The following is a 15,463-nucleotide window of genomic DNA, read 5'->3' as shown; positions in this document are numbered from 1 at the left end:
TTATGGGCTTTGTCATTTAGACCCAGGATGGCCACAATACAAAGGGGAAAAAAAAGTAAAACCACCTTATTGAATGTCTCAGTTTTTTTTTTTTTTTATTGTGAGAATACCGTACAGAAGAGTTACAATTACATGGGCAAGATAATGAATACATTTTTTATCAAGCATTGTTGCCTCCTCTTGTTTCCCCTTCCATTCTCAATTTTATCCTTCTCTTTTGATTTTTTTTGCCAGCCCCGAGATTTGAACTCGGGTCCTAGGATCCCAGGGTCGGTTGTGGCAGAGATACCAAGACCTGAGTTCCAGCCCCATGCTTGGCCAAAAATATAATAATAATAAGGCCTTGGCTTGGAATTTGCACCATTTTTCTTTCAGGCCTTTGATTTGAACTCAGGGTCTGGGTAATTCTGTGAAACTGTGGGTGAAGTGTAAGCTTACAATCCTTGAAAAGAAGAAATTCAGACCAGTTGCCAGGGCCTGAATTGAAGCCCCAGCACTGGAAAAACTAATATTTATATATGAGATTCATTTATATTACATGGGTTTACTGCATATGATGTTTATTACCCTTATTAATTTAGTATTATTACACATATAATGTTTCATTACATGATATCACCTAGGATATATTTGCATATGGATTATACATCATACTGAGACCCAGGACTTTCACAGAGAAGGAAAAAAAATGTGTCAAAATTAGCTTATTACTCCACGAAAAGATTTTTGGCCATGCTGGGATTTCAACTCACAATGCCGAATCCATAAATGGGGTCACAGTCTTAATAGAATAGCGTCCGGGAAACTGAGCTTCCAGGAAGTTCTGCGGACCTTTGGTCAAGCCACAGTAGTGCCCAGTATATATACATTGATAGATGTACACACACACACACACACACACACACACACACACACACACACACACACACACACACACACACATATATATATATATATGATATATATGAGTGTGTATATATATCTGCATATATATATATGTATATATACAGAGAGGGAATGTGAGGATATTGTTATATAAATATATATATAACCAATTATTAGTGATTACATTATGCCTCCATTTAATGAAGTATCATGGTTGAAAACTTACAAAAGTATTAATTATAACTTAGTCAATATCCTTCCATTAGGTGCTAGAATGGAAGATATAAATCCATTAATTTGTGTGTGGCATTCTAAAATAGAATCATGAATTAACTTCAAATTATTACTTTTATAACATTCCATTAGCATTCACATGAATAAGAATGAGTTTGTCAGATTCTCCCTCCATTTGTGGGGGGCAGACCTAGGATTGGAACTCCAGGTCTGGGTAGTTTGCTTCGAATACAAACCATTGGAATGGCACTGTGAAGACTTCAGATTGTCAGGATTAAAAAAAGAACAAGGAAAAAAAAGCCAGGTCTCAGCGGCATCTGCCTGTAATCCTAGTTCCTCAGGTGGCTGAGATAGAGAGAATGCCAGTTTGAGTTCAGCTGGAGCAAGAAAGTTCCTGACAATCTCATTTCTAAGAGACCACAGGGGGAAAAATACACACATGGGTGGGCTGTGGCTCAAGGGCAGAGCACTACCCTTGAGCAAAAGGGACAAGGCCTAGGCTCATAGTTCAATCCTGGACCTGCCCCCCCCCCAAAAAAAGAAGGCAGTAGTAATTCTATGTCTCTGTGTATGGACGGATGGTGTATGGATGATGGGCATTCAGCAGGTTGCCCATGCCCAGCCCCAAAACATGGGCAAGCTCAGACAAGCACTCAGATAGTACTAAGTCTGAGCCAGCAGCTTGAACATAGCATCCTTCTCTACCATTTAAGTATGGAAACCCCAAAGGCTTTGCCTGGGCTGCTGTGTGCAACGGGTGCATTATGTTCTGGGTGAGGTGTCCCATCAGGACACCTAGCAGCCAGCCACTGCCTCCAGAAAGACCATAGTTCCTAGGCTTTAGGAGCTGTCCAAGGTTCTGGCTCCATATTCTAGATCCCTCTGTAGGATGTGGGGCCTGGTGCCTATCACTCATTCATCATTACTGATTGCCGAGTCTCAGGCTGGTCCCAAATTCTGGCAAAGATAGGAAATAGCCAGTGATTTCTGCGCCGAAAAGGGGTAAGCCAATAAATCCAACCCTCATATCTCCTGTTAGAAGTAAGCCTTGGGCTGCGAATGTGGCTTAAAGGTAGAGTGCTTACCTAGATTGCATGAAGCCCTGGGTTCAATTCCTCAGCACCAGAGAAAAAGAAAAAGCCAAAAGTGGAACTGTGACTTAAATGATTGAGTGCTAGCCTTGAGCAAAAGAAGCTCAGGAACATGCCCAGACCTTGAGTATAAGGCCAAGACTGGCAAAAAAAAGGGACCCTGGTGAGACATATTCTTCTGGCACTTAGAGGAGGGCCGAGGATAAAAGTTATAGGTCGAGGTTAGGAGCTGGTGGCTCACCCCTGTAATCTTAGATACTCAGGAGGCTGAGATGTGAGGATCAAAATTAGAAGCAGGAAAGACTATATGAGACACTTTTCTCCAATTAAACACTCAAAAAGCCAGCAGTAGTGCTATGGTTCAAGTACTAGATTGCTAGCCTTGAGAACAAAAGCTCAGGGATACTGTGAAGGCCATGAATTCAAACCCCCAGACTGGCACAAACAAACACACCAAGATAGAGAATTTGCCAGTCGGTCTTCACAAGGTCCATCTCTAGCAATTCAATATTAAAAAAAAAAAGACAGAAAAGGGAAGGACAGACTTGCTCCAGGAGGTGATATAACCAGTGCCAAAATTCCACAGGAGTTCTAAGATGTGGATTCAGGACAGAAGGTACAGCATGGGCAAAGGTCCTGAGGTGGGGTTTAGAGCAGGTGGTGTGGGTGGAATTAAGATTCTGTTGATTCAGACAAGTGTGGCAGGACATTCAAGGCTGGATCAAGTTTTGTACTTGAGTCACAGGTATGGCAGAGGGTGGGGTCCCAGAATCAGGCCCAGGGGGAAGATTAGCTTGGCTTTTCAACAAGGACCCCAGCCATTTCCAGTGGCTGGAAGTCTATTTTTCAAAGTGCCTGACCCTCAGAGGCCTCCTTTCCATGGAGTCAGGGCAAATGTAGTGAAGAACTCTTTCTTAAGAAAATCTTCTTGCCTGATACCAATAGTAGCTCAACCCCTGTAAATCCTAGCTACTCAGGAGACTGAGATCAGATATCATGGGTCAAAGACAGCTCAGGGGAAGAAAATTAGTGAAACTCTTTTCTTGCCATTGAAATACCAAAAGCCAGAAATGGAAATGTGGCTCAAGTGGTAAACTGCCAGCCTTGAGAAAAAGTTAAGAGACCAGAGCCAAGACTCTGAGATCAAGCCCCAGTACTAGCACAGAAAAATAAATAAATAAAAGCTTTCAGAAGTTCCTAGCCCACTGTGGTGAAAGGACAGATCAGCTATGTGCATGTGGCTCACGCATGTGCTCCTACCTCCTCAGGAGGCTGAGATCTGACGATCGTGGTTTAAAGCCAGCCCAGGCAAGAAAGTCCAGAAGACTCTGATCTCCAAGGAACCACCAGAAAACTAGAAGAGATGCTGTGGCTCAAGTGGTAAGCTGAAGAGCTGAGGGACAGTGCCCAGGCCCAGAGTTCGAGCACCATGACCAACACCTGCTTGGACCTCACTCTGTGGCTCTAGACATAGTACTTTCTAATGGGCCCCCAGGATCAGGTCTCCCAATGTCTACGTGTCTTCAGGGCTGCCTCTTTGGTGGGCTTTGTGTATGGGATGGGTCACAGTATCAGAGAAGGGTCCAGCCTTGGGGCATGGAGGTTATCAGCCGGGTCATCAGAATGGAATCAGTAATGGGTGCAGTGTGGATCTGAGCAGTAAACCGATGTGTCAGACCACGGTATTTGGCCAGGAGGGGCAGGAGCTGCAAGATGGCACAGCAGGTAACACCCACTCATGCGGGTATCACAAGAGTGTGAATCTGTCAGGCACACCTTGGGCAGGTGTTGAGTTGGGCTCATGAAAGAGTTGTAGGATCAAGAATCCATAGCTGGCTGGCTGATGCTTGTAGCAGTTGCTATCACAGGAGTCCCAGGTCTTGTAGCCCTGCTTTCCTCTCCAGTGCTTGGGGGCAGATGAAGGTCTGCAATCCTGGACCGACTACAAAGGAGCATCCATAGTGTCCTTCCCTTGGTCCTATCGTCCTGTGCACGGATGGAGGTGCAGATTCCATGGACCTTACTGCCATGGCCCAGACTCACTCAGCCCAAGAAGGACTTAGAAGAAACCAATTGATCTGCCTTGAGAGTTTACTATGACTATGCCTCAGGACTGCCCCCAATTCTAGCTCAGCTCATCATTACCACCTTCCGCTGTGTGTGTGTGTGTGTGTGTGTGTGTGTGTGTGTGTGTGTGTGTGTGTGTGTGTGCATGTGCGTGCATGTGCGTACATACACGAGCACCCGTGCATCTTGGTGCTAGGGCTTGAACTCAGGGCCTGGGCTCTGTCGCTCAGTTTTTTCGTTCAAAGCTATCACTCTACCATTTGAGCCATTGCTTTTCTTACAGCTTTGGGGTGGTTATTTGCAGATGAGACTCTCACACACTTTTCTAGCCGGACTGGCTCTGCATGGTAATCCTCACATCTCAGCCTCCTGAGGAGCTAGGAATAGGACAGCATCAGCTATTAGAATCTGTCCACACTTTCCTTCTTGTCTAAAACAGAGTACCTCTCTTCTAGCTGAGTATCCATCTGCAGCTACCCTTGCTACCCCAGGCTTCAGAGGAAACATTCCCTCCCCTGAGGACAAAGAAATAAGATCAAGTTTGAGCTTTATGTTCTCCACACAGTCAGGGGCTGCTGGGAGCTGATGTGGAGGTCCGAGATTCTTCTGTTACAACAGAAGAGAGTATGAGAAGTCATCCTAGTAGCTAGATGGCAGTGGCTCATGCCTATAACCCTACCTACTCAAGACTGACGGCTGAGGTCTCTTCTCTCCAATAAATCACCAAAAAGCTGGGACGCGGAGCTACTAGAGTTCAAGTGGTACAGCACCAACATTGTGCAAACAAGCTAAAGGATACCACTTAGGCTCTGAGTTCAAGCCCTGGTAAACACACACACACACACACACACACACACACACACACAGTTACATGTGCACATACATGCACATACTCATGGTAATATCTTTAGCTGTTGCCAATGGCTCATACCAGCTACTCAAGGGGCTGAGCTCTTAAGATGGCAGCTTGAAGCCAGCCCTGGCAGGAAAGTCCATGAGACTCTTCTCTCCACTAAACTACTAAAAAAGATGAAAGGTGATCTGTGTCTCAAGTGGTACAGTGTTAGCTGAAGGACAGTGCCTAGGCCCTGAGTTTCAGCTCTGAGATGTTTCTTCTTAATAGACACCCTTTGCCATCCCCCTCCCCACAGGCCAGAAATCCAGATTTTGGTCATATTAGATCTCACTTCTGCTACTGCCACTTCCACTGCACTGCCACAAATGGCCTGTGTGTGGCCAGCACTGGATTAAGAAGTGAACATACACAAGAGGGGCAGAGCGAGGTCAAGGCTAATGCCCCAGAACATTGAGGTATTGGCCATACCACTCTCTCACTCCCCAGTTCCCTGGCCCTGAAATCTGAAGTGCCTCTGTATTCTGGGTATCTGGGATTGTCTAAAAAGAACTAGAAAGGCCCAGCTGGGGCCAGAAGATAGGCTTTCCTGTGGTAATGTACGTTGACATTTCCTAGACACTGACAGATCCTTCCAAGCCACCTTGGCCTCACTGCTCATGTAGTCCAAGTAGCTCCTTGGTTGGGCGGCCTTCAGTCAGCTATCATGCTCGACCTGGCCAAAGCCACTGGCAACTAGCCTTCCCGAACTCCACTGCCAACCTCCAAGGAGGGACATGCAGCCCGAGGCCCAGCTGAGGCAAAGGACAGGACATTGCATGAGCCCCTGTACCCTCCCCACCCTGTGGCAGGGGAGAACCTATGCCAGCCCACCCTGCTAACCCAGAATCCCCTGGAGGTAGCCAAAGATATGTATAACCAGACATGAGCCCCAAAGAAAAGCTGGAATATGCAGGTCTCTGGCAATTTAAGACTCATTTTAGACCCTGATAGGGGGCTAAAGGCAAGATTGCTGTGGAGGAGGGGCATCAGAAAGAGGCAGATAGGCACCCAGGAAGGGGACAGAGAAAGATGAGGGAAAAATTCACACACACACACACACACACACACACACACACACACACACACACACACACACACACACACACACACACCAAACACGGGTAACCCAAGGCTTCAGCAGTCCCTGAGCACCTGAACATCCCAACCCTTGAGAAGATGGCACTATCATCCTCAGACCAACTGTAGACAAAACTCAGAGCCTCTCACATGTCTGGAATGGCTCATGACAAAGCATGCCATTTCCTACGGTACACAACACTATGTAGAAAACTCAGCTACCTTATTCTTGGTTGTTGGTAATGGGGTTTGAACTTTGGGTTTGTGCGCAGCCCCTCAGCTCTTAAATTGAAGGTGCACGGTCTACCACTTGAGCCACAGAGCGACTTCCGGTTTTCTGTTGGTTCACTGGAGATAAAGTCTCACAGATTTTCCTTCCCAAGCTGGCTTTGAAACGCGATCCTCAGATCTCAGCCTCCTGAGTAACTAGTATGACAGTTGTGAGCCACTGGCAGCGTCTGGCTTCAGCCACCTTTTTACACCCAGGGGAAAACCAACTTGTCAGGCCACAAACCACATGCAACCCTTCACTTCAGACTTTGACACCAGCATACAAAACTATTCTTCCATGGATGGAGAGAATATAATTGACACTACCCACTCACCCCTATTCCCATTTGCCCACTCCCTGCCTAAGAAAGGCCACAAACTCTGGAGTTCTTGGTAAGGCAACGCCCACCATGCTGTAACTTCACACTTGGGCAAATCTGTACACTGAGGCCAGCAGCTGGTCTCCCAACCACAGAAACCCCACTCCTTCACCATATCTTGCAGGCAAGGGGTGTCTTTCATTCTTGTTTTTTTTTTTTTTTTTTTTGGTTGATGGGCTTGAACTCAGGGCTTGATGATGAATTTTCCTCAAGGCCAGTGCTCTACCATTTGAGCCATAGTGCCACTTTTGGTTGGAGATTGAAGATGAGACTCTCATGGGACTTTCCTGCAGGTGCTGGCGAAACAAGATCCTCTGGATCTCAGCCTCCAGAGTAGCAAGGATGACAGGCATGAGCCATAGGCACATGGTTTATGGTGTGTATTTCTCTAGATTTTCCAACTAGTCCTCCTCTAGACACTACCACTTAGTCACTCCTCTAGATCCCTCAGTGACAGCAAAGGGAGGCTTGGAATCTGGGTAGGGCCATAGGCATTTAAGGGCCCTTTCCACATCACTACCCCTCTCTAAGCTCCCATCAATCTCCTCTGGATGGCCGGGTGATCTGGTGCAGATCAGACCCACTAGGACTTCTGGGTTCTGCCCTGTATGCTCCCGCCCCACCCAACCTGTATCTGATGATTTCTGGGGCCAGTTGCTCCATGTCATGGTGGAAGATGATGAGAGGGTTGCTGATAACTGGGCCCAGGGGATCCCAGGGCAGAAGGAGTGTCCAGCTCCCCTGTGTCAAATAAGGAGACACAAAGCATGGATGGATCTACCAAGAGCTACAAGGCATAGCCATCCACCTGTTACCAAGGTCCCTCGAAGTGCTGTTTTATGTTGACAGTCCTGGGGCTTGACCTTGGGGCCCAGGCACTGTACCTAAGCTTTTGCTCTACTCGATCACTCTTCCACCTGAGCCACGGTGCCACTTACAACTTTTTCTGTGTATGCGGGACCTAGGAATTGAACCCAGGGTTTCATGTGTGCTAGGTGCGCCCACTACTGCTAAGACAACCCTGGATCCAACCCTGGATAGCTGTTCTTCTGTAACCCTTTGGGCCTGTCTCAGGAAAGTCTTGCACATCTGTACTGTGTGTCTCAGCAGCAGTCCAGGCTGGAAATGAACATGCTCCTCTATGTTGTACTTTATGTACAGCATCTTTGCTCTGTGTGCTTACTGTCAGATCTTCCTTGTTAAGCAAGACCCCTTTTCAAGTGCTGCTTCTAAGAAGCCTGCTCCAATTACACTGGGAGAGTGGGGTCTTCTCTGCTCTGCAGGCTGTTGTCCTTGTCACGCTCTGTCTTCCTGCTCGTGTGGGTTGAGCGCACATGAAGGGGAAGGCCTGGCTTCTACCACACTACCCAGGAACCAGTGTTGTATCACACTTTGTGAGAGGGCACTCGAGGCCCAGGCAATCTGGGGGCAACAAGATACGTCCATTTCTTTGTGTGGGCTTGAACTCAGGATCTGGGAGCAGTCTCTCTGAGTTTTCGTGCTCAAGACTGGTGCTCTACCACTTGAACCAAAGCTCCACTTCTGAATTTTTGGTGGTTCCATGGAGAGAAGAGTCTCACCAGCTTTCCAACTTGTGGCTGGCTTCGATCTCTGACTCTCAGATGTCTGCCTCCCAAGTAGCCAGGACATCAGGTGTGAGCATGAGACAGAGGTGCCTTTCACCAGAGCCTTTCTTTTTAGCTTCTGTTTATCTCATGTCAACTAGCAAGCCCTAGTTAAAGTACTCAGTTACAGGGGATCAAGTTCCTCTCCTAGGTCATTTAATCCAAGGAGATAAATTTTCTTTGGAAAAGGCTAGTCTGAGTTGGCCTGGGTGAGCACGCACGCGTGTGCGTGTGTGCGTGTGTGCGTGTGTGTGTGTGTGTGTGTGTGTGTGTGTGTGTGTGTGTGTGTGTGTGTGTGTGTGTGTATAAGTTTCAGGGATACCTACCCGATCTCTTCAGTGCCTCATCCTCCCAAAGGTGAGTACATCCAGGATCCCCAGCCCAAGAAAGGCAGGTAGGATGTGGTCATATCGAGTGGAATGATCTGAATTTGATCCTGCAAGTGAAGCCTGGAAAGATAATGGAGAGAAGGAGAGGTTTAGAGGAACATCAAGAGAAGCTCATTACCTTTGGCTACAAGTACCAGAGAGAAGACTCAGTCCATCCTTTTTGGTAGTAAGATAACTGGGGCCCACTATTCATTTATTCAATTATTTTTTTGTGATTCCTAGGGCTTGGATTCAGGGCCTGGGTGTCATCCCTGAGTTTCTTTTACTCAAGGCTTAGGCTCTAGAACTTGAGCCACAGCACCATATCTGGGTTTTTTTTTGGGGGGGGGGTTGGTTTATGGGAGATAAGAATTTCAGAAACTCTCCTGCCTGGGTTGGCTTTGAGTCACGTCCATAAGTCCTCAGCCTCCCCAATAACCAGGAGAATGTGTGAGAACCACTGGCACCTGACCACCACCATCTATTTATAATCCCCTAGGGCCAGTGCTGGAACATCTGCATTGCACCCCCCTTGTTGTGAGTGGGAAGCAGATGTGGGTGGGTTTGATACTTCAACAGCTTACGTACATTTGAGCATTGTTCCAGGTCAGTCTGATGGCGGTTTCCTTGTCATACACAGCAATGACTTGGCTCTCTCACAGAAAAAAATGTCCCCCAGGAGGTGTCAGTTCTGAGGTCTTTCCTCTTCACAGCACCCCCACTCTCTGAAACGACACACCCCAGAAAAGCAAACTATACATAGAGTGAATTCATTTTCTTATAACCAGGGTCTGGCCAGAAAGGTAGCAGTGGGGAATCCCGATCCAGACCAGACTGAGCATATATTACGTCTCTATCTTGGAAATGCCCAAGACAGAAAGTCTTGGCTCAAAATGGTAGAAGACCTGACTGGCAAGCCTAAAGCCTTGAATTCAAACACTAATATACTAAAAGAATCAGAGGACCCCTGCCAGAGGCTCATGACAAAAATTCTAGATACTCAGGAGGCTGAGATCTGAAGATCACAGGTCAACATTTAAAATAGGTTTGGCCTCGGCCATCAGACATCATGATGAGAAGAACCAAAGTCTGACCCATGACTATGCTCTCCATACTAAGAGGGATTTCATACTTACTAAGTGCTGGCCATGCTCTCTGTCCCCTTGGGGAGCCATCCCCTGCGGGCCCAACTCCCAGGTCCTCCCAAGCTCCCTCTGCCACCAACCAGGCCCAAGGGAGTAGTCAGCTCCAGGGCACACAGCTACCTTGGTCTTATAATTTAACAGTGCTGAGTCCCTATCAAGCATCTCTCCCTTCCAGGTCCCCAGACCTCAGCCACAAAGCCCATGTACCCCCCAAAGAAAGCAGGCAGAAGTTACCAAAGTGTCCAGCACTCATTGTTACAGCCTACATCTACACACACACACACACACACACACACACACACACACACACACACACACACATACAACCGGCAGGTGTGGTTTATGTTTGTCTTCCTTGCTACTCAGGATGCTGAGCTTTGAGGATCACGGTTCAAAGCCAGCCCATGCTGGAAAGTCTGTGAGGCTCTTATCTACAGTGAACCACCAAAAAGCCAGAGGTGGGGCTGTGGCTCAAGTATCAGAACAATAGCTTTGAGGACAAAAACTCAGGAACAGCACCTAGTCCCTGAGTTCAAGGCCCAGGTTTTCTACCTCCAAACACACACAGACACAGACACACACTGACAGACAAACACACACACACACACACACACACACACACACACACACACACACACACACACACACACACATGGAGAGCCCAAGGCTTCAGCAGGCCCTGAGAACAGAACCATGAACTCTCTCCATTAGGATCTCATCCCACCCTCAAGAAGGTGGCACTACAAACATCTGACCCCCTATAGACAAACCAGTAAGCCTCTCACATATCTGGAATGTCTCATAGTTCAGTAAGGCAGTTCCTACTGTACACACTGCTATGCAGAAAACTTAGCCCCCTCTTTTTTGTAGTTGGTCATGAGGTTTGAACTCGGCCAAGGCACTGTCCCTCAGCTCTTCAGCTGAAGGTGAGCACTCTCCCACTTGAGCCACAGAGCCAATTCCTGTTCTCTGGTGGTCCATTGGACATCAAGTCTCACAGACTTTTCTGCCCATGCTGGCTTGGACCTATGTCTTCACATCTCAGCCTTCTGTGTAGCGAGGATGTGAGTTGTGAGGCATCAGTGGCTTCTGGCTTCAGCCACCTTCACATATCCAGAGGAAACCCATCCTCATCATGCCACAAACTTCTTGCAACCCTTGACTTCAGACTTTGTCACTCAACATTCAAATCCATCCTTCAATGGAGAGAATACATACACAACAATCTCACCCCTGCAACCATTCGCCCACTCCCTGCCTGTCACAGGCCACGTCCTCTTGAAGCTGTGGCTTCAAACTGGGGCAAACTTGTGGAGTTCTTAGAAATGTTTGTACAGTGAAGTCAGCACCTTATCTCTCAACCAAAGCACCCCCCCCGCCTTACCCCCCTCCCCCGGCACACTTCCACCATCCTTTGCAGGCAAAGATGTTGGATTTCTTTCTTTTTTTCAGTTGTAGAGCTTGAACTCTGAGTCTGGGTGCTGTCCCTGAGCTCTTCAGCTCAAGGCAAGCACTCTACTACTTGAGCCACAGCACCCCTTCTGGTTTTCTGGGTGGTTCGTTGGAAATAAGAGTCTCAGGGTCTTTCCTGCTGAGGATAGCTTTGAATTGTGATCCTCAGCTCTCAGCTCCTGAGTACCTAGGATGACAGCCATGAGCTACTGGCACCCGGCCAAAGATACTTTTCCATTCCTTTCACCCTATCCCCTCAGGAAATTGAGATCTGAGGATTACAGTTGAATGCCACCCATGACAGCAAAGTCCATGAGAACACTTTTTCTCCAATTAAACACCCAAAAATTTGGAAGTGGAGCTGTGGCTCAAATGGGAGAGTGCTAGCTTTGAGCATCAAAGACAAGGGATAAAACCCAGGCCCTAGTTTCAAGCTTTTTCTAGCAAAGACCCGCCCAAGAAAGTGAAGCAGGTGGGCACACAGGAGCTCAAAGCTCACACATAATATTCAAGACTTCCAGAACAGACCCCATTCTGCTCTGATTCTCTAGATTCTATGTCTTACACCATGGCAGTCTTATAGGGGACTGACCATGCACCAAGTTATGATGTTCAAGTACAATCTCATACTGAGGATCCCCTGACCTTATCAAAGACTCAGGATCTCTCACTGTCCTTCCTTGACACTGGGCAGCAAGGTGAGTTCTAGTTATCCAACCACAGGATGTGGGAATGAAAGGATTTCTCGGCCAAGGGACTGGAGTTCTCTAGGTCCCTCTCTCTCAGGAAAAAGGAGAAAAGGGCTGATCCATCCCAGGAAAGTTCCTGGGTTTTGAGTATCCTCAAAGAAACAACCCTGCTCAGAACCCAGTTCCTCTTGTTTTCCCACCAGCCTCCTCATGCTTGCCCCACTTTCAGTCAGCCCTCTCTGAATCCCAGAACTGCCAGGTAGACTAAAGGCTGAGCCAGCAAAGAGACCCACATTTGCCTCTGAGAATGGCAGTCACATGGTCCTAGCACAACCCTAGAGGAATTCTCGAGGTAACTCGGGTCCCAACTCCCATCCTCATTCCCTGGCTGTCCTCTGCCAGTGGCCCACTTCCCACTGTCTCTGGTGGAGGAATGAACACCGGGGGTGTCATCTTCATATTCAGCCATTGAAAGTCCCAGTCCCCAAAGATGTACTGCACAGTCATCCTGCAGTGGACGACAGCTAGGAAGTCAATGGTGAACCCAAGGTGTCAGGCTCTTAATAGAAGTGTGGCTGTGTCAAACACTCTATAACTGGTGATCTGTGTTGTCAGGCGAGGTCATGGCTCCAATGTCCTGACACACCTGACCTAGGATCATCCTCCCTCTTCATTTTCCTGCTTATCCCTTGCTCCGCCCCTGATACTCCCTCACCCCAACACCTCCCTAGCCCTTAGACACTTTCTTATTATCTGACCAGAAAATAATTTGCTGGGGCCAGGATGATTGAAACTTGGTGACTCACCCTGAGCCCTGAGGCTGCTTCCCCCAGCAGTTGGTGACCACAGAGCTCCTAGATATCACGAAGTTGCTGAAGGGTCAGTGGTTTACTCCTACATACTGGCTTTAGGCTCTGAAATGCTACCCACAGGAATTGTGAATGGTTGGCTCTCTTGATCCAGGGACTCAAAACCAAGGCTCGCATGCTCTCTTCTTCCTTCCTTTCCTCTTTTTTTCTCTTTGTCCTTCCCTCCACTCTCTCTGATTCCTTTTTTCTTTTTTTTATTGTTAAAATTCTGTACAGAGGAGTTACAATTACATGGGCAAGATAATGAGTACATTTCTTTCTTTCTTTTATTGTGAGAATACCATACATAGGAGTTACAATTACATGGGCAAGATAACTCGTACATTTATTATCAAACATTGCTGTCATCTACTTGTTTCCCCTTCCCATCCCTTCCCATACTCCGCCACTCCCCCATCCGATCCTCACCCCAACCCCAAGCAAAGTTGTTAAATTCGTTTTTCGAAATAATGACTTATACATCTCATTGTTGCAATGGGTCCACCTGTATCCATAGTTAAACGATTTGTTTCTTTCTCTCCACAAATTATACCAATATCAAATACAGTGAAAGTATGGACCATACGGGAGGGATATGAAAAGCAACATAGAAATTATCTGATAAATATGACAGAAACAATTGCATGAAAGGAAACACAACAAAAACATTTGAATACTTATCTTGGGGTATATTCCACTAACATCAACTTATCTGACCTTTTCTGCTTGACTCAGACATATATACTAGTTATTGCAAAAAAGGGAAACCATGGGACCTATGTTTCTTTGGGACTGGCTGACTTCACTTAATATAATTTTTTCCAAGTCTTTCCATTTCCTGACAAATGGGGCAATGTCTTTCTTTCTGATGGAGGCATAGAATATATATATATATATATATATATATTCTGGATCCATTCAACTACTGAGGGGCATCTGGGTTGGTTCCATATCATAGCTCGTAGCTATAGAAAATAATGCTGCAATAAACATAGTTGTGTTGGTAGCTTTAGTGTGGCCTTGTTTGTAAACATTTGGGTAAATGCCCAAAAGTGGGATTGCTGGGTCATAGGGAAGCTCTCTGTGGAGTCTTTTGAGGAACCTCCATACTGTTTTCCAAAGTGGTTGAACATGTTTACACTCACACCAACAATGCAGTAAGGTTCCCTACTGTCCACATCCCCTCCAGCATCTGTTGTTATTAGAGTTCTTGACTATAGCCATTCTAACTGGGGTGAGGTGGCTAGGGAGGTTTTTTATGGCTAGGGAGGTTGAGCATTTCTTCATGTGTCAATTGGCTATCCTTCATTCCTCTTCAGAGAACTTTTTATTTAAGTCTTTAGCCCCTTACTTGTTGGGCAGTTGTTTCTTTAAGGATTTGTTGTTGGGGATTTATTTTTTTTTGAGTTCCAGGTATATTTTAGATCTGATACACTTGTCTGTTGTATGGCTCGTGAAGAACTTCTCCCAATCCGTGGGCTTTCTATCGATCTTGCTAGCTATGTCCTTTGCCATGCAGAAGCTCTGCAATTTCATGCAATCCCATTTGTCCAACCTTTCTTTGATGTGTTGTGTTTCTGGGTCTCTATTAGGAAAATTTCGGCCTGTGCCAAGGAGTCCTAGGGTGTCTCCTATTCAGAACCAACTCTGTTTTGTTGATTCTTTCTATTTTTTTTGGATTCTAATTCATTTAATTCTGCTTTAACTTTAATTATTTCTTTCTGTCTACTGGATTGGGGTTTATTTTGCTTGTCTTTTTCAAGGTGGCTCAGCTGCCTCATTAAATTGTTAGTTTCAGATCTCTCCAATTTGATGATGTAGCAACTCAGAGATATAAACTTGCCTCTGAGTATTGCCTTTGCTGTGTCCCAGAGGAGCTGGTAGTTTGTGTGCTCACTTTTGTTGAATATCATGAACACTTGAATTTCCTTTCTAATCTCTTCCATGACCCACTGGTGGTACAACAGCTTGTTGTTCAGCCTCCATGTGTTACAGGACTTTCTTTGGTGGCTTTTGGGGTTGAATTCTAATTTTATTCTCTGGTGGTCTGAGAGAATGCAAGGTATGACTTCAATGTTTCTAAATTTGGACAAGTTTGCTTTGTGGCCTAGAATGTGGTCTATTTTACAAAATATTCCATGTGCTCGTGAGAAGAACGTGTATTCTGATGCTGCTGGGTGAAATATTTGGTAGATGTCTGTTAAATCTAGTTGATCTATACAGTTAAATCTGTTGATTTTTTGCTGAGTTTATGTATCTAGTGGAGATATTGGTGTGTTAAAGTCCCCGACAATTAATGTCTGTGGATCTATTTGAGATTTGAGAGAAAGTAGTGTTTCTTGCATAAATTTGGGTGCTCCGTTGTTTGGCAAATAGATATTTAGAATTGTAATATCCTCCTGAAGGAGAGATCCCTTAATTAGTATATAGCGACCTT

General features: G+C 46.2%; 1 pseudogene; it reads left to right on the top strand.

The window, feature by feature from the left end:
• Positions 1-2,833: 2,833 nt before the first annotated feature.
• The window catches only part of LOC138838524 (F-box-like/WD repeat-containing protein TBL1XR1 pseudogene), a 32,085-nt pseudogene continuing 19,455 nt past the window's right edge, over positions 2,834-15,463 (top strand).

Source organism: Dipodomys merriami, unplaced genomic scaffold (genome assembly GCF_024711535.1).
Source record: "Dipodomys merriami isolate MVZ:Mamm:240054 unplaced genomic scaffold, mDipMer1.0.p SCAF_281, whole genome shotgun sequence".
Lineage (NCBI taxonomy): Eukaryota > Metazoa > Chordata > Mammalia > Rodentia > Heteromyidae > Dipodomys > Dipodomys merriami.
This window is presented reverse-complemented; position numbering and strand designations above follow the sequence as displayed.